The sequence below is a fragment of the Microtus ochrogaster genome, unplaced genomic scaffold, assembly GCF_000317375.1.
Source record: "Microtus ochrogaster isolate Prairie Vole_2 unplaced genomic scaffold, MicOch1.0 UNK112, whole genome shotgun sequence".
Taxonomy (NCBI): Eukaryota; Metazoa; Chordata; class Mammalia; order Rodentia; family Cricetidae; genus Microtus; species Microtus ochrogaster.
Window position 1 is genome coordinate 116,178 of NW_004949210.1, and position 20,378 is coordinate 136,555.

At 38.7% G+C, this 20,378-nt stretch overlaps 1 protein-coding gene and 1 pseudogene across 2 annotated transcripts in view; one reads left to right on the forward strand and one right to left on the reverse strand.

The window, feature by feature from the left end:
* The window catches only part of Zc3h12b (zinc finger CCCH-type containing 12B), a 199,980-nt gene that overhangs the window by 77,366 nt on the left and 102,236 nt on the right, over positions 1-20,378 (reverse strand). The gene's annotated exons all lie outside the window — the stretch shown is intronic.
* Positions 16,371-17,366, forward strand: LOC101988129 (annotated as a pseudogene).

Genomic DNA, 20,378 nt, shown 5'->3' on the forward strand with positions numbered 1-20,378 from the left:
TTTATCTCTTTCTTTATCTCTTTCTTTATCTCTTTCTTTCTTTATCTCTTTCTTTATCTCTTTCTTTATCTCTTTCTTTATCTCTTTCTTTCTTTCTTTCTTTCTTTCTTTCTTTCTTTCTTTCTTTCTTTCTTTCTTTCTTTCTACACATTGTGTCTTCCTTTTTAATACATTGGGTCAACTACTCCTGAGCATGGGACCTACCATAGAGTTTAGTTAATATATCAGGTATAACACCATTAAAGAAAACTGACTCGATGGGTGGTGGTGGTGCGTGGCTTTAATCCCAGCACTTGGGAGGCAGAGGCAGGCGGATCTCTATGAGTTCAAGACCAGCCTTGTCTACAGAGCTAGTTTCAGGATAGGCTCCAAAGCAATATGAAGAAACTCTGTCTCCAAAAACCAGAGCAAAACAAAACAGAAAAGCAAGCTGACTCCACTTCCCAGCAGCATTCCCGCTCTAATAGCTCCTCAGCTGTGGCTGAGGACTACAATGTCACTCCCAGTCCTCCATACTGAGATTGTGTCTGCCTTATACAGCTCTTGCACATGCTTTAATCGTCACTATGAATTCATATGTGAGTCTGCCCAGTTATATCTAGATGATGTTTCCTTGAAACCATTTACCACCTGCGGCTCTTCCAATGTTTTTTTTCCCTTCTTCTGTGAAGATCCCTGAACCTTGAGGGGAATGGTAAGTTATAGCTGTCCCATTTAGTGATGAGTGTCCAAAGTCTCTTATTTTCTGCATGATGACCAGTTTTGGATCTCTACATTAATTGATATTTACTGCAAGAAGAAGCTCCTCTGATGAGGGCTGAGTGATGCACTAAACTATGCATATAGCAATAAGTCAGTAGAAATTGTTTACATGTTATTTTATCAAAAATAGTAGTAGTAGTCCCAGAAAATCAGAGACCTTCTTGTTTGACAGGTATTGGTTTAATCTTGTAGAGCATGTCTGAAATGCAGTAAAAAATAATTAGTTGATTAATCTCATGATATCCTTTCTACTGTTGTACCAGTGGAGATATCTTGCCAGGATTTTCATTATTATAGGTCAGAGAGTTAGTTCACAGCTGGATGAGACTGAAGAGAACTTTCCTCCTTTGGCAGTGTTCATAGTACCTTCCATCACTGAAAGCTAGCCAGTGCACGCATGTAAAGCTTTCAGATGGGTACCAGCTAGATTTCCCAATGCTCTATGACTCAGTATGTGGTGACTTCAGCAATAGATTATTTTTGTTTGTTTTTTGTTTTTCAAGACAGGGTTTCTCTACGTAGCTATGGAACCTCTCCTGGAACTAGCTCTTGTAGACCAGGCTGCCCTCAAACTTACAGAGATTTGCCTACCTCTGCCTCCCAAGTGCTGGGATTAAGGTCTTGAGCCACCACTGCCTGGCCAGCAATAGGTTCTTATAGTCAGGTTGTGGAGGGTAACCAATAACAGTGGCAATAGCCTGTAAGTGTTTCAATGTGTATGGTAATTTACCATCCAATAATTAAAAAAAATACAACCTTCCTCTGGGGATAGATTGGTTGACTCCCCAGGGGAGGCCTCACCTTCTCTGAGGAATTGATGAGGAGTAGGACGGAGCGAAGTGGAAGGAGCAGGTGAAGGGTCAGGAGGGGGAAGTGGGGTTGGTATGTAAAATGAAAAGTGATTTTTTTAAATAAAAAATATGAAAAGAAAAAAGGAAAAAACTGATAGACTAAGAGAGAACAATGAAAGAAATTTCAAATAACTTAAGTGTTAAGTCTGGAGTGTAGCCCCCAGCCCCTGGCTTCCATCCCAGCCCCCCTGGCCAGGGAGTTGTATGGGTTTGGACTTCAAATCCCAGAATGCCCCAGGGAGGGGTCAGGACCACTCCCATAGGGTATTTAAGTGGGCTCCCAGAGGAGAAACATGTGGTTCCAGACTTGCATGGGCTCCCTGCTCTCCTGTTTCCCCTCCATGTGCTCAGCCACCCAAGAGCACTGTACTTAATAAAATGATGGGCATTTGATTTGGTTTGATTTGAGCTAATTGGACTTCCCTGTGCCGGCCAAGCTGCCCTTCTTATTTTTTTCTTAACACTAAGTGAAAGAGGAGCAACTAACTAATACCACAGCTATAAAAGGATCATAGACAACTTTCATCAATAAGTCCATGTCTAAATTTGACTAATATAAAAAGTGGACAATTTCCTAGAATACAGAAACTAGTGAGAATGAATATCAAAGAAACAGAAAGCCACAAGAGATTAATAATGAATAAGGACATGAAACCAGGAAAAAAATTTTCCTATCAATAAAATAGCCAAAATCATATAGTTTCTTGATGAAGCCTAGTAAATGCAAATATTTATATAAGAGTTTGTTAAAATTTATAAGACTTGGAAGCAACCAAGATGTCCTTCAACAGCCATGGAAAAGCAAATGTGACATATCTACAGATATGTAGATCTGACAAAATGAGTTACAAAAGGACATGGGTAAACTTTAATTCATCATGGTGGGGAAGCAGGGCATCAAGTGTGATGGCCTGGGCAGGAAGCTGAGAGTTCACATCCTTAACTACTAGCTTGAAAAATAGAGTGAACCGGAAATAGGGTAAAACTTTAAACTCTCAAAGCCTGTTCTTGTGGCGTTTCCTCCAGAAAAGCTGCACTTCTCTATAACCTCTCCCCACATATATTTTATTTTTTTATTTTTTATTTTTTTGGATTTTTCGAGACAGGGTTTCTCCATAGCTTTTGGTGCCTGTCCTGGAACTAGCTCTTGTAGATCAGGCTGACCTCGAACTCACAGAGATCCGCCTGCCTCTGCCTCCCGAGTGCTGGGATTAAAGGCGTGCGCCACCACCGCCAGGCAATATATTCTAAATGTATTATATATTTATACACACACATATATAGAGAGAGGTGAATATTTCAGACAAAGATCATGGCATGAGAAATGGCAAATATTTGCCTTGGATACTGAAGCTTTTGTGGTAATTTGTGGTGCCTTTATTTTGGAATTTGGGAAAATGGAATATGTATTTTATTCATTATGTATTGTGACTGGTAAAGGATAACTTGTTGCTTCAAATTTTGTACATGAGGAGTTCCTTCTTTTGAAATCCTACACTCTTTAATTAAGACTATTTTCTCAAAAAGATTAAATGGATTTATAATAGACATAAGTACATTAGTTTTCAACATGAACGAAGTTACTCAGAAATTAACTTTTTCCAAGCCTAAAAATAAAGTTCCAGTTGGATGATCTGTAAGTTCAAGATTTCACTCTATATTAGCTGTGAAACAATTTCTATTTATAAAACTTACAACATTCACCATGTATTTTTGCTACTCTTTGTAACAACCTATTTTTAACTCTTCTACAGCTGTAGAATGTTAAAAGTCAGTTCAATGCAAATTCTTATTTTGCTGCATACACTCCTTGATGCTTAATATAATGTATGGTGGACTTTCCTTTTAGTCTGGGGCTATTATAAGACATTCCGCAAACACTTCCTAGCAATTTTGGTTTAGCAGCAGTTTTTAAATATTGTTTACTTAAAGTCCAGATAATTTTCTCATTCTTTGATATTCTGTATGCTTCTTCTCAGCCCAATCTCGGAGTTATATACTGGAGGCTGGTAGCATAAAGTCCTCTGATAAAACATTTGGATCATATAGGATCAGCAATCTTTGAGCAATAGGGAGTTAAAAGATTTTAAGAGTGATAGGTTATAAGAGTGATAGGTGGTGGACAACTTCAAGGACCTGTTGTTTTCCAGACACAACAGGGCAACTGCATATATAAACTTAGAGCAATTATGACAAGATGCACAACACCTGTGCCAGCTCAAGCCAGACAGGCTCAGCATGGAGAGGGGAGGCGGTCCTTAACTCCCACCCCTAGCAGCTATGGAGCTATTGGCATTTGGTAGCTACTAGCAAAAAGAGAGAGAGTCATTTTTCTTTAATGGTGTGACAACATTCTAGGGCAGGCCCCAAGAATAAGTGAGCAACAAATTAGACTCAATGGGAGTTAAGAAAAACAAAGAAGGTGGGTGTAGAGACATATGAGGGTGGAGAGGGTACGTTTAAGGAAGTGCTGGGGAAGATGTGTGTGAAAATAATTAAAGCCCACTGTGTAAAATTTCTCCAAAAATTAATGAAAATATTATTAAAACAAACAAAAACCTAACATATTTGTGCTGTATAGAGAACAAAGTGAGATGAACTCAATCAAAGCCACCTGAGTAATTTCAGTTTTCTTGAGACGAGGGCTAGGCAACACAAACTACAATATCCTTTAATCTCTGTGTGTTACCTTATAATATGATAGAATGGAAGTCAGGAAGGTGATCCATTCTATTTTTTACAGATAGCACAAAAACTTTTGTTTTGCTCTACTTAGCATTTTATTATTGCTGTGGTATTTTGCAATTTTACAGTAAATTTTGAATTTTTTTGTTGTGTGAAAAATCTCATCAATAGATGCAGAGAAACATTTAACGAACTTTAACATTCTTTCATGATAATTGTTTTTTAATAACTTAGATATAGATGTGCTGTACCCTAACACAACAGTGTCATATAGCAAAGGCCACAGCCTGTATCATACTCAGTGGTGGCCTACTGAAGGTCTTTGTCATGAAATAAAGATAAAGACAAGACTGTGTGCTGCGGGATAATGCTCTTGTATACTGTAAAGATTTGTCACTTGTCTTAGTTTAATAAAACTCTGATCGGCCAGTAGCCAGACAGGAAGTATAGACAGGGAGACCAGGCTAAGAGAATTCTGAGAAGAAAGGCAGAGAGTCAGTCACTAGCCAGACACAGAGGAAGAATGATAAGAATGCCTCACTGAGTAAGGTACCAAGCCACACGGCTAAACACAGACAAGAAGTATGGGTTAATTTAAGTTGTAAGAGCTAGTTAATAATAACCCTGAGGTAATAGTCCAGCTTATAATTAATGTAAGCATCTGTGTGTTTATTTGGGATTGAACAGCTGTGGGACCAGGCAGGACAGAAACTTATGTCTACAACTGGGAGATTTGATAATAGGATAAAAACTATCAGATTGGAGGAATAAATCAAGATTTTTTTTTGTATAAGATGGGAATTATGTTAATAACAATGTATTGTATACTTAAAAAATTTTTAAGACAACGGATTTGAAGCATTCTTTGCACAAAATGACAAAATTGGTAGGTAGCATATTAAATAGACTGAATTAATCTTTCATAAGGTATACAAGTATTAAGCCATTATGCTGTCTATTATAAACACATACAAACTTAAAATTTTGATTTAGAAATAAGCAAAAATGTAAACAGAGGCTTTTTTTGTGCTGTCTGCCCCTCCCCTGGGTGCTACAGCCACTTCTAAATAGGCACTCAGAGACTTAATATTAATTATAAACCGCTTGGCCTAATACTTCAGGCTTATTACTAACTAGCGCTTACATTTAAATTAACCCATTTCTATTAACCTATGTATTGCCACATGTATGTGGCATTACCACTCTACCAGCATCTTGCTTCTTGGGCAGCTGGCTGGTGTTTCTTCGATCTCCACCCTTCTTCTTTTTGTATCTATGTTTGGATTTCCTGCTTGGTTCTATTCTGCCTTGCTATAGGCGAAAGTAGCTCTTTATTAACCAATGGTAATAAAACATATTCACAGCATACAGAAAGGTTATCCCACAGCACAAAAACATTGTTTTATATAATGTAGCATAAAATTAACCAATTAGCCATTTCAGGGTTTGGTTGCATTTAATACATTCACATTGTTATCCAAAGGTCATTTATGTCTAATATTAAATATTGTCTTAATTCCAAAAGGAAAGCTGAACATATTTAGACTTCCAGTAGTTTCTCCTTTTGTCCTAATTATTCCCAACCACTAATTTGCTTTTGATTTGTATGAATTTTCCTTCCATGGATATTTCATACTAAATGGTGACAAATAATATGCGACCTTCTGTGTAAGGCTTTTTCACTTAGCATAATGCATCTAATATTCATTTACATTGACGTATGTTTCATCACCAGATTTCCTTCTGTTGAATAATATTCTATTGGATGGTTAGAGTACATTGTATTTAGATGTTCATCAATGGATGGACAGTTGGGTGGGGATTTTAAATAATATTTCTATAAACAAATGTTTATAGTAACAAACCTTTTATGCTTTACATATGTTCGAATATTTTTAACTATTTCTAAAAGATTCTACATACAGAAAGTGAATTTCTATGGCACATGATAACTTCATATTTAAACTCTATAAGGAAATGCAAAACTGCTTTTTAAAAGATGTACACTATTTTATATTTTCACTAAGAAATGTATTTTACTAATCTCCCCACATTCTCACTAGCACAAAATTTATGATTTTATGAATTATTATAGCTATGCTGATGACAGTTAAGTGTATTAATTTTGCATTTCCCTACTGACTAATGATGCTGACCATTGCCAAGAGCCATTTCAGGCTTCTCCTTTCTCACAGGGCCTTGAAGTAAAAACTTTGAGACAGAAAACTTAAAGTTAACCAAAACATTATGTGCTAACCTTGGAGACTCAAGCTCTGGAAAGCACCAAGGAGTGTTTTCATTGCTTGCTGCTAACAGCAGGTGTTCTAGCCACTGACCTTGCAACTGTCCTGCTTAGCTGCCAAGCTGAGCTGCTGAATCCCTTCCCCCTTCTCCAGTTCCCCCTTCCCGAGTTCCTCACTGAGGAATATTTAAGACTAAAGCTTGCTTCAATAAAGGAAGACCTTGACAAATTGAGAAGAGAATCCTGTTTGCCTGCTTGGTCTTCTTTCCCTTTCTCGCCCATGTTCTTTCAGGTAGTGCCCCTTCAGACCCTGGAATAACTGGACCTGCTGCTCTCTTTCAGGTAGTGCCCCTTCAGACCCTGGAATAACTGGACCTGCTGGGCGGGTTACAATGGCCCCCGAACCAGGGACTTGAAGTACAGCCAACTCTCAGACGATGAAGCGTGGTCCCGGGGCAACAAAAATAAAGAGAAGGTTCTGCTGGCTGTAGGACTCGGACAGATCTGCAGGACATGGGACAATCACTTTCCATTTTATTTTTTTTTATTTTTTAAATTTATTTATTTATTAAAGATTTCTGCCTCTTCCCCGCCACCGCCTCCCATTTCCCTCCCCCTCCCCTGATCAAGTCCCCCTCCTTCATCAGCTGGAAGAGCAATCAGGGTTCCCTGACCTGTGGGAGGTCCAAGGTCCACCCACCAAAGGAGACAGAGACAATCACTTTCAAAGGAAGAGAAATTCATACAAGAATTTAAACAGTCACTCAGGGAGAGGGGAGTAAGAGAGATTTAGCTGAATTTTTTTGTTTTATAGATGAAAAATGCCCTTGGTTAGTTTTAACCAGCCCAAAAATACACCCTAAAACTTGGGACAAGGTGGGCAAAGATCTTAGTGAGATGATGATTAAAGCAGGTAATTATGTGCCAGAGATTGTTCTTAATTACTGGTTCCTGATCAGGGACGTAGTAAATAGTCCAGAAAAGGGAGGGGATGGTTCCCGTCTCTTAACAATAGTCACTGAATTCTTAGAGGCCTCCCGCAGGCCAACTCGTAAAGATAACAAGAATGAGAGCCCTTCCCCCTGTCCTTCGGTTATAATTAGTATTCCCGAGGCCCCTTCCCAGGACCTGTTAAACCTACAATAGCTCTCCAAAAAGGGGACTGTGTCCGCTGGAGATAAGAACCAAAAAACGCCTAAAGGCATTTATCCTTCACTGGCCGCTTAAAAAAAAAAAAAAGATGAAACCAAACCCAGCCGGAGAGATTTGGAGCTTTTGGATTCAGAGTCTGAGAATGAGCTACAGGAAAAAATGGCTAGATATGGGGAAGAGAGTTATGACAGAGGAGGTAAAGCTCCTCGCGTCTTTCTCAGTCAGCCAAAAAAGATTTCTGGTGCCGCTGCCTTACGCCTTGGCCAAACCCAATAGCATGCCTTTGCCCACTCCTTTGATTCAGGAATTGTTTAATACAAAGGCTGCCCTTAAGGCGCAAATAGGGGGTCTCAAGCAAGTGCTTACAATACCACATGAACTCTCAGACCTTTCCTCTCAGATTCGGGACTTACAATTCATTATGGGAAAGGGCCTGACTTTAGACAGACAGGCAAACTCTAGACTTAATCGTAAAATGGCTTATTCAGTCCTGATCCGGTCACAGGTTAGACAAGCGGGGGAGGCTGCTGTGCCTCAACCTGATACCACAGTAGACCCCCTGGGGCTAGAATCAAGACAAGAGGACAATTATGATCAAGATCAGGTGGACTCTGATTTGGAGGAAGAACCTGAACAAAATGAATGTGAAACCTTTCAGCCCATATATAAAAAAATTAAAAATTAAACATATTAAAGATCTTCATTCTGCTGTTAAAAATTATGGGATAAATGCACCTTTTACTTTTTCTATATTGGAGGGATTAGCAGGAGAAGGATTTATGTTGCCTATAGAATGGAGCAAGGTGGTCCAGTCAGTGCTGACTAGAGGGCAGTACCTGACCTGGAAGCCTGAGTTTCTCGATAGGCCTGAGGCCCTTGCTAGCAAAAATAGAAGAAACCCATTAAGTCAGACTGCCTCCTGGACAGCTGATAAAATCGCTGGCAAAGGCAAGTTTGTGGATGAAAAGAGGCAAAGGGGATTATCATCAGGAATACTTTCCCAGACAGCGCAGGCTGCCCTGGCAGCTTGGAGGGCAGTTCCCTCCACTGGCGCCACTACCACCCTGCTCACTAAGATCATTCAGGGGCCTCAGGAGCAATATGCCCAGTTTATGGGTCAGCTCCAAGAAACAGCAGAAAGGATCTTGGGGCCGGAGGAAATGGAAGGGAGTTTGGTCAAACAATTCGCCTTCGAAAATGCCAATACAGCATGCAAAGCTGCATTAAGGGGAAAAATGAGGGACACTGATGTTTCTGGTATGATTAAAGTGTGTAATGAGGTAGATACTTTTGGCCATCAGCTATCAAAGTCAATCAGCCTGACCATTGGCGCAGTATTTCAGGGACAAAGGGGACACTCTCGCCCTGGAGGGAAGACATGTTTCGCCTGTGGTCAGCTGGGACATTTTGCAAGAGAATGCCCTTCTCAACCAATGGTTGGAAATAATCAAAATGGTCCTGAGAACAGAGGGGGTGGCCCCCCGGGGACCCTGCCCCCGATGCAGGCGGGGCAGACATTGGGCAAGTGAATGCAAATCCAAGACCGATAATATGGACAACCCCCTAGCCCCTGTCTCTGCTACTGGGGTTCAGGGAAACCGGAAAGGGGCCCTGGTTGGGGGCCCTTACTCACCAATTCTGTACCAGCCAGCTCAAACACAGGCGCCCAATGTAAGGGGAGTGGCCCAACGTCAAAACCCCTTTACAGGGCCACCCCAGGGAGCGCAGGATTGGATTTGTGTCTCTCCTCCACCCGGATTATAACCCCCAAGGATGGGACCACAATTATAAAGACCGGTCTATATGGCCCTCCTCCACCTGGCAGGCCATCTTTTCAACTCTTGATTATGTACATCGTCCATATTCAGGCAAATAGATTTCCCCCCATTTTTAGTTGAGTCCTTTTAGTAAGATTTATTTCTATTCTGATGTGGAACATTTATGTTTATTTTGACCTACTCTAGCATTTTTGAGATAAATACTACACTTTTATTAAGTATGATTTTATCTAAATATATATCAATAAATTAAATGTGCTGCTATTTTACTAAATAATTCTGTTTATTTTCAAAAGGGGTAGACTTCCTTTTTGTGATTTCAGTGTATTGCTTTGCTACCATGTTAATTCTGTCTTATAAAATGAGTCAAAAGTGTTTTCAACTATTTTTTTAAAGAGCTTACAAAAACATAACTGTACCCTTTTTCTTTCTTTCTTATAAGATCTGCATATATAACACAACCTGGATTGGAACTTGCTAAAATAGCCTCCTCTCAAGTGCTATGATTATAGGGATACACAACTGCACTACGTACTTATCTAAGTCTTTAGTGGAAGTCATAGTGAACCACACAGTCTTGTTATTTGTTGGGAATTTTGCCTATGTAATTAATATTTTTATTTGTCATGGTTATGTTCTGGCTTCTTACTTTTCTTCAGATAGTTGTACATTTGGGTTCTAGGAAATTGTACATGTCATCTAGGTTATTAAACTTTCCAACTTACTATATTCTACTACAATTGTTTCATTGTTTCTACAGAAGACTAACATATTTTTTACTTTCATTTCATAGCATATATATGTATATATATATACTCTACTTAATAAGTATATATACTCTATTTATATATATTTAAATATTTATATATATAAGTATATATACTCTATTTTTTTCATTGCTACTCCAATTTTTGTCAATTTTGTTTTTCTTTTCAATCTAAATTTTAGATTCTTTGATTCCCTTTTGTTTGTCTTCACTTTCATGATTTTCTTTTAAGATTTACTTTGTGCTTTCCTTTTCCAACTTTTCATTTCCATTTAAAGGTCCTTAATGTTTGAATTTAGATTGTTGACCCCTTTGAGGCTTGTATTTATGTGCTCCTGATTCTATCCCGAGTATCATCATTTAGTAAAGATAAGTGATAAATCCTCTAAAGCACACACTACACAACCTGCCTCTCAAATAATGAAACTATAGTAGACATTGAGTACCTTGGGAGGCCACCTCTAAGTAAGTACATTCTATTTGATTTAGAAACATGATCATTCATTCTAAAAAGACAAAAGTAAACATACATTTGTATACAAATGCACCCTATCATTTATAAATGGTAATCTCTAAACAGAAAGATTTGAATGTATTTCTGAAAAAAGATGCTAAAACTTAATGATCCTGATAAAATGTAGTCAATCATAATTATCCTAAAATGCTATATACAATTGAAATAGCTGTATTTTTCTGCCAATTGCTAATTTTTCCACAAAATATTACTTTTATAGAAATGTAGAATACTCAGCAGCATGAAATTCTCTCTAATTATTAGTTTTATTTAACCTTTTTACATTTTTATGCATTTCAAGGTGTTTCACTATTTTTCTATATTTTCTTCTTTGATTACCACTCTCTTCTAATCTGGCTGATGGAGTTATTTATTTTCCTCTTGCTACTGTCTTATCATTCTGAGAAAAATCTCATGTCCTTAATAATTATGTTACCAATATTCAAAGACATTTCTCAGTCTATAAATATAAGTAATTTGATAATCTTCTACACCAAACATGTATAACTCTATTAACTATATAAAATCATTTGATACATTAAGATAAAGCCAAATCAAATCACACAGAGAATATATATTGAAGATTTCTTCAAAATTCACGATGCTTTAAATACTTATTAGGCACTTACTGTGTGCCTGGTCTTCACATACATTATTTTAACTAAGTTTATTGAGTAATTTAGCAACTTTATATTGGACATCTGTTGTCAATGCTACAGTCCCAATAAACAGTTCTTTTTATGGGCAAGGAAATAGTAAATACATACTTGAAAATCACATAGCTAGTTAAAGAAAGACAAGGTTAAATCTAGTCAAAATTGTCAGGATTCTTTCCATGTACAGCTGATGTAATGTTTCTGTGGTTGGTCTGATAGCAGTCACCAAATTGTTTTATTTTTTATTTTTTTACTCATGTTATTTAAATTATAAGTTAATAAATGTCATCATTTATAACTAATTTTGTTCTGGTTTCACATTTTCAAATTTCCTTTTTTTATTGAGCTCTACATTTTTCTCTGCTCCCTCAGTGCCTCTCCCCTCCCCTTCAACCCTCTCCCATGCTCCCCATGCTCCAAATTTACTCAGGAGATCTTGTCTTTTTCTACGTCCCATATATATAGATCTATGTATGTCTCTCTTAGGGTCCTCATTGTTGTCTAGGATCTCTGGGATTGTGACTTGTAGGCTATTTTTCTTTATGTTTAAAAAACACTTATGAGTGAGTACATGTAATAATTGTCTTTCTGGGTCTGGGTTACCTCACTCAAAATGATGTTTTCTAGCTCCATCCATTTTCTTGCAAAATTCAAGATGTCGTTTTTTTTCCTGCTGTGTAGTACTCCATTGTGTAAATGTAACACATTTTCCTTATCCATTCTTCGGTCAAGGGGCATTTAGGTTGTTTCCAGATTCTGGCTATGACAAACAATGCTGCTATGAACATAGTTGAGCACATGTCCTTGTGGCACGATTGAGCATCCTTTGGATATATACCCAAAAGTGGTATTGCTGGGTCTTGAGGAAGGTTGTTTCCTAATTTTCTGAGAAATCGCCATATTGAAGGAACAAGCATAGGACCAAATTTGTTCCTCTGAATGTGGTTGACAGTTGCACGGCTGGAGCAGACTGAGGGGCCACTGCCGGTGGCACCAGGATTTATCCCTACTACATGTACTGGCTGTTTGGGAACCTATTCTTTTTGGATAGATACTTTGCTCAGCCTAGATATAGTAGGGAGGTACTTGAACCTTCCCCAAAGCAATATGCCTTACCCTCTCTGAGGATTGGATGGGGGTGGGGTGGAAGGGTATGTAGAGGGAATGAGAGGAGGGGAGGAAGTGGGAACTTTGGTATGTATAATGAAAAAAGAAAGTTTTCTTTTTAAAAAAAATCAAAAACAAACAAACAGAAACTTGACTTAAAGACATGCTGACATGTCAAAAATTATGATAACCCTAGATTCCACAATGAAAGGTGGAGATATTAGGCAAGAAAAACTCAAGTTCGTGTATTTCTTGGGGTGGATAAAGAAGCTTTACCTTAATTTTTTATCTTTAGTAAACTAGGCATGGTTAAATTGTTGTTGGAGAGATAGTGCCGTAGAGGAGACTTGGCTGCATAAATATTGTGAGGTTGAGACTGTCCCCTGACACACTGACAATGTTGTAATTGTTTGAGACAGTATTTCTCTGTGTAGCCACTCGCTGTCCTGGAACTCATTTTGTAGACAAAGCTGGTTTATAAATCACAGGTCCACCTTCCTCTGTGTCCCAAGTGCTAGAAATAAAGTTATGGGCTACCATGCAAAAAAAAAAATACTGTAAGCTTTCTCTTCTATTGGACCAGTTTATTCTTCTCTTCACATTCCAGAAGTGAATTGTTTTATTGCTATACATTGGTAATAAGTTTCAAAATAAGAAAATAATTTCTTCAACTTAATTTTTTAATTATTCAGGTTCCTTGAGAATTTATATGAAATTTAGAATAAATTTTCCTATTCATGTAAAAATTCCAGTAGAATTTTGATAGGTATGTAATTGAGTCTATAGGCCATTTGGGGTAGTATATGTATTTTAACTATAATTCACGGTTACAATCTATGATTATAATGTGTCTTTACATTTTTGATCGTTAGTATTTTTTGCCTGTATTTTCAAGTTTTCAATTTAGATAATCTTTCGTTTTTGTTTAGGACTTTTTTCATTTTTAAATAGCATGGAATTATTTATGAAATAAATAATGGAATGCTTTTTCTTATCTCCAGTTTTGATGGCTTTTGCATATGAAAATACTATGAACTTTTTGTTTAGATTTTGCTTTATTAAACTTTGTTTAAGTGAATTATTCTAAACTCTTCTTCTGAAAGCTTTCTGGGTTTCTCTATATAAAGTCATGCCAACTGGAAATACATAATTCCATTTCTTTTCTGCTTTCAATTTGAACCTAATATAATACCTTTCTTGCCTAATGTTTTGGTTAATACGTCCAATGTTAATTTTAACAACAGTGACAAAGATTGAAATACTTCCTTGATCCTGACAATAAAAAGCTTTCAGTCTTTCTCCAGTGGGATTTTCATATCTGCCTTTCTGTATTCAGGGAACTGTCTTGTATTCTTGTTTAACTGAATGATAGTATCATGAAAAATATTGAATTTTGCCTGCAATAACTAAAGTGACCACTTATTTTTCTCTCTTTTGTCTGTAAACAACATATATATTGTTGAATGAGTTTCATTTTATAGAACCATTTGAATCCCAGATTTAAGTCACATTTGACAGTAGCATATTACCCTTTTAATGTACTATTGAATTTAGTATGTTACTGTTTTGTAGATATTGTTGCCTTTACTCTAAACATTGGTAAAATATACATTTGTGTTATTATTTTGCTATTTGATTTCTACTTTTTAATATACATTCCTTGCCCCATGTTTCTTTTTATTTGTCTTTTATGGATTGGGCAGAAAGGAATATTAGCTGTTGAACTTTATGCCATTATTTTACATGTTATTATAAATTTTACTTTATAAAATTCAAGTTATCAATATTTTGACCATAACTTCTTTTTTAAATTCCTCTTATTGGCTTAACAATATGGAGTTTGGTATCATATATAAAAAGTTGTTTGAAGGGGCTGGAGAGATGGCTCAGTGGTTAAGAGCATTGTCTGCTCTTTCAGAGGTCCTGAGTTCAATTCCCAGCAAACACATGGTGACTCACAACCATCTGTAATGAGGTCTGGTGCCCTCTTCTGGCCTGCAGACATACACACAGACAGAATATTGTATACATAATAAATAAATTAAAAAATTGTTTGAACTCTTCACTATATATTTTCTTTTTATTTTCATCTGTTCCCTTTTATTGAAAATAGATTATTTTCACATGCAGAACAAAGGAGATTTGCACCAGAGGGACAAAGGGGAGGGAATAAGAGACAAAGTCAGGAGACAGAGGATAAGGGAAGAGGGGAAAGGAACAAGAGAGGAGGGGAAGGGGTATCTGTTCTTGGAGAACAAAGGACTGCCTCTGGATAGAGAGGAGACAGACATGACTCAAAGGCAAATGGCGGCTTATAAAGGTAAAAGGAGAAACCCCGTGTTAGAATGAAGTGTTTAGTTTTAATTGGGCATGCTAATTAGATGAGGGAAAGGGGGAGGGGTTTGATTGCTGAACTCCAATACTTTGATACATGGACCTTAGTAATCAGTCTCAGGAGGAGGAAGTAGTCAAATAAGGGAATGGACCTAGTTGGCTAGCTTTAGGAATGCAATCTAATGGCTTTTAGTAAGGCAGAGGGAATAGAGAAGGGCAAGGCCTGCCATGCTCAGGCTGGCAAGAGTCCCTTTAATTACTATGGGCTGTTAGGCTATCCAGTGAATTTTGTGATTCTACATGACTTTGAACACAGTTGTTTCTATTTCTTTGAAGAGTGAGATGGGAATTTTGATTTGGATTGCATTGAATATATGCATGGCTTTTGGTAATATTCATTTTTAATTGATTTTTATTGAGCTCTACATTTTTCTCTCCTCCCCTTCCTGCCTCTCCCTTCCCCCATTCAACCGTCCCCGAAGGTCCCCATGCAAACAATTTACTCGGGAGATCTTGTCTTTTTCTACTTCCCATGTAGAGTAGATCTATGTAAGTCTCTCTTAGTGTCCTCATTGTTGTCTAAGTTCTCTGGGATTGTGATTTGCAGGCTGGTTTTCTTTGTTTTATGTCTAAAAACCACCTACCAAAGAATAAATAAGGAAAATGGGGTACATTTCACAATGGAGTACTACACAGCAGAAATAAATAACGACATCTTGAATTTTGCAGGAAAATGGATGGAGCTAGAAAACATTATTCTGAGTGAGATAACCCAGACACAGAAAGACAATTATCACATGTACTCACTCATAGGTTAATATTCATTTTTATAATATTAATCTTACCAATCCAAGAGCATAATATGTCTTTTCATTTTCTAGTGTCTTTATCTCTTCAGAGATTTGACATTTTCATTGCAGAGCTCTATTACCTCCTTGGTTAGTTATTATGAATGAGAATGTGTTTAAGACCTTGTTGTCTGTATGTCTGTTACTAGTTTATAGAAAGGCTACTTGATTTTGTTGCTGTATCCTGTCACTTTGCTCAAAATGTTACTCATTTCTACAAGTTTTCTGGTAGAATATTTAAAGAATAAATGGCCATTTTTCTAATCCATAAAATGATGGTTTGGAAAATGCAATGAGGTAATGACCTCCATCCTGTCATACTCCATGAGTCACTATTAGAATTTGATGTTCTGTAATTCCATACAAATGAGGCATAATCCAATGACTAATCACAACAGCAATAACTGCCAAAATTATCTTATCATAATATCCTACTGATGAATATCATATAACAGAAAAATCAGGCAGTGGTCACTGAATTTGAAGAAAAAGTAAAAGTATAATGTAAAAGAGGGAAAATTGTGGGAAGTGTAAATAAAATGTTTTTTATTTAATCATAAAGTATTAAACAAGACAAAGCTTCATTAAAAATATAAAGAAGCGGCTCTCTGCTCCTCCCTGTTCTAGAGACAGCCGCTTCTTTTCCTGCAATGCCAGCCTTGTTCCAGAGACATGATGGTGAAGGTCGGAGTGAACAGATTTGGCCGTATTGGACGCCTGGTTACCAAGGCTGCCTTTACTTCTGGCAAAGTGGATGTTGTTGCCATCAATGACCCTTTCATCGACCTCACCTACATGGTTCCAGTATGACTCCACCCATGGCAAGTTCAAAGGCACAGTTAAGGCTGAGAATGGGAAGCTTGTCATTAACAGGAAGGCCATCACCATCTTCCAGGAGCGAGATCCCACCAACATCAAATGGGGGAATGCCGGTGCCGAGTATGTTGTGGAGTCAACTGGTGTCTTCACCACCATGGAGAAGGCTGGGGCCCACTTGAAGGTTGGGGCCAAAAGGGTCATCATCTCCACCCCTTCTGCCGATGCCCCCATGCTTGTGATGGGTATGAACCATGACAAGGATGACAATTCCCTCAAGATTGTCAGCAATGGTTCCTGCACCACCAACTGCTTAGCCCCTTTGGCCAAGGTCATCCATGAAGAACTTTGGCATCGTGGAATGACTCATGACCACAGTCCATGCCATCACAGCCACCCAGAAGACTGTGGATGGCCCCTCTGGGAAGCTGTGGCGAGATGGCTGTGGTGCTGCCCAGAATATCATCCCTGTATCCACTGGTGCTGCCAAGGCTGTGGGCAAAGTCATCCCAGAGCTGAACGGAAAGCTCACGGGCATGGCCTTCCGTGTTCCTACCCCCAATGTGTCCATCGTGGATCTGACATGCCGCCTGGAGAAAGCTGCCAAGTATGACAACATCAAGAAGGTGGTGAAGCAGGCATCCAAGGGCCCACTGAAGGGCATCCTGGGCTACACTGAGGACCAGGTCATCTCCTCTGACTTTAACAGTGACTCCCACTCTTCCACCTTCGATGCTGGGGCTGGCATTGCTCTCAATGACAACTTTGTAAAGCTCATTTCCTGGTACGACAATGAATTCGGCTACAGCAACAGAGTGGTGGACCTCATGGCCTACATGGCCTCCAAGGAGTAAGAAACCCACCCTGGACCACCCATCCCAGCTAGGACACAAGAGAGGCCCTCGGCTGCTGAGCAGTCCCTGTCCTAACTCAACCCTTGACACTGAGCATCTCCTTTACAGTTTCCATCCCAGACCCCCAGAATAGCAAGAGGGGCTTAGGGAGCCCTACACTCTTGAACACCATCAATAAAGTTCATTGCACCCCCCCCCAAAAAAATATAAAGAAGCCACTTGTCAGCGATTCAAAATTCATCCAAGGAATATGAATAAAAATATGTCCTTAAGTTTGTACTCTCTGCTAAAAATTACGTTCTGCTTATCAACTTTAAACTAGGCAACTGCATACACATGTGCGGCTGAATTCTGACCACTGAGAGTGCAGTACAGGGGCTCTATGCATTAGGAAGACAAAGCCAAGGGTAGCAAAATGTCTGAGTTCGCAAAAAAAAAATGACCACACAGTCCAAAGTATTTCAACACGGTAAAAAAGATTTTCTTTTGAAGAAGGTTGTGTAACCATGCCAAATCAAGCAACCAAGCAAGCACACCCAGTGGAGCTCCCACTGGCTTTGTATTCCTAGTTTAAAGTTATGGAACCCATGACTGACACTGCTAGATTTGCCAAGAACCTCAGACTCATTAGGCCATTAACATAAGGGGAGACCAAATTCTACTGTTCCACTATGCAATATAGCAAGAAAATGATTCCTAATGACATTCTACTATACTCAAAGATCAGTGTCTTGCTTAGCCATTATCAGAGAAGCTTCTTCCTGTAGTAGATGAGAACAAATACAGAGACCCCTAGCTAGAGAATGTGCAGAGAGTGAGATACCTTGGGACACTCAGTCCTAAATGGACCGTCTCCATTAAATCCCTGCCCTCAGGGCTCATGTAACCCTGCAGAAGAGGTGGTAGAAAGATTGTAAGAGCCAGGAAAATGGAAGATAGCTGTTGTTTCTTTGCGAAACTACAGCTCCCAGCATTCCCCTGGTTGCTGGACACATTCCCAGAAGCCTTTGCATTCCTCGTTAAAAGGCGAGGGTCACCACGATCCCTCCCCCCCCTTTCGTTTCCGCACACCTGTACCTTATTGTCGTTACCCCTCCCCCATTAAAGTGCACCCACGTGGGACCGCCGCGTGTCTGTGTCTCCTTTTCCCGCATAACGTCTTTACCCTCTAACCCCGCAAACAAGAAAGCCAGCAAAATAAGAACAACAATAGCAATGAAACAAAGCCTTCTAGACACAAAAAGAGTGATACAATATGAATTCACAGAGACTGTGGCAGCATGCACAGGGCCTGCACAGTTTAAACCAGACAGGGTCCCAGAACTGAAATGGGAAGTGGACACAAGACCCCATCCCTAACCCGGAAGCTATTTTCAACTGATGACTACTCACAAAGGAAAAACTAGTTTTGTCTAACAAAGTTTCACTGGGCATACAAAACACATTTAAGAGGAAGAGTCATGCCCAGCAGTAAATGCCCAACACAAAACAAACAAAATGGTAATTTTGGAGAAGTGTTTTTGTTGTTGCGGTAGTTTCTTTTGGCCTTTTTTTTGTCTCCTAATACATTGTTTGAGCCTTCCTTCCTTCCGTCCGTCCTTCCTTCCTTCCTGCCTTTTTTATTCTTTTGGTCCTTTGCTTATATATTATGGTTTCTGACTTTTATCTCTCTGTGTGAATGTATGTATGTATGCATTTATATGGACACCCAGTGCTTCTTTTTTTTTTGTCTTTTTCTTTTAAATTTTATTTTGCTTTATATTGGGAGTGGGGAGGTTGCAAGGTCGGGTGACTGTGAAGGGATGGGGAGATAGTAGGGTCAAGATGCATGGTGTAAAATCCCCAAAGAATCAATAAAGTGTTAAATTTTGAAAAAAACAAAACAGCAACAAAAAGATGTCACTTGTCTCTGACTGGGGTCTCATTCAATTGTAAGATACTCAGCCCAATGGCTCAGGGCATCAAGGCTGGTCTGCAGTACTACTCTGAGAGTAGAATATCATCTATAGAAGCAACATTGGTATGTCTGCTATGAAAATACAGCCTTAGTTCAAACAATTGCCTCTTCACCTCCAGTAGTTTGGGTTGGGGTGATATGGATGCATAGATGGAGCTGTGTGTACGAGAGTATTTGCAGCTGGGGCACTGATGCAGAGCTGGTCTGAGGATGATGGAGCACCCAGTGCTTCTTCTTTGGCTCTTTTTTCCTGTTAATTTGTTTGTTTGGTCCTAATCAGGTCTATTTGTTTGTTATTTTATTTTATTATTATTTTATTTCTTTTTTAAATTTGATATGCCTGTTTGTTTTTCTAATGAGAGATCAAGAAAAAGTGTGGCTTTGAGTGGGCAGAGTGGTGGGGAGGATCTGGAAAGAATTAGGGGAAGGGAAACCACAGTCAAAATATGATGTGTGAAAAAAACTATTTTTAATAAAAAAGGCTATTCTAGTAAGTGTGGGATTCTATCTCATTGTAATTTGATTCAAATTTCCATTATTATTAGTTCATAATTCAGTGAGTTTAATTAATGCTGCCCTTATATAGATGAGTGTGGATCCATGCACTGGTGCATGGTCAATCTACCAGGTACCACATTCCTGAAGAAAATTGATTCCTCTTCCTCTTACAGGACTCAACTGTCAATAGTTTCTCAGTCATGAGCAGGAACTTGTGTGCATTCCTCACCACATACACCAGAGTCCTATATACACATAGGCGAGCAAGACTGCCGATGACTTCCTTTCTCCCAGCAGTCTACATAGCACCATCCAGTACTGTGAAAGTTAGTCAGTTGGAAGGAAGCTTTAATGTCAGTACTAGCTTTGTTTCTCCAAGTCATATGAGCAAATTGTTTTGTTTCTTCAACAGTAGGTTCCTACCATCTGCCAGGAGCCATTTCAGGCTTCTCCTTTCTCACAGGGCCTTGAAGTAAAAACTTTGAGACAGAAAACTTAAAGTTAACCAAAACATTATGTGCTAACCTTGGAGACTCAAGCTCTGGAAAGCACCACAGA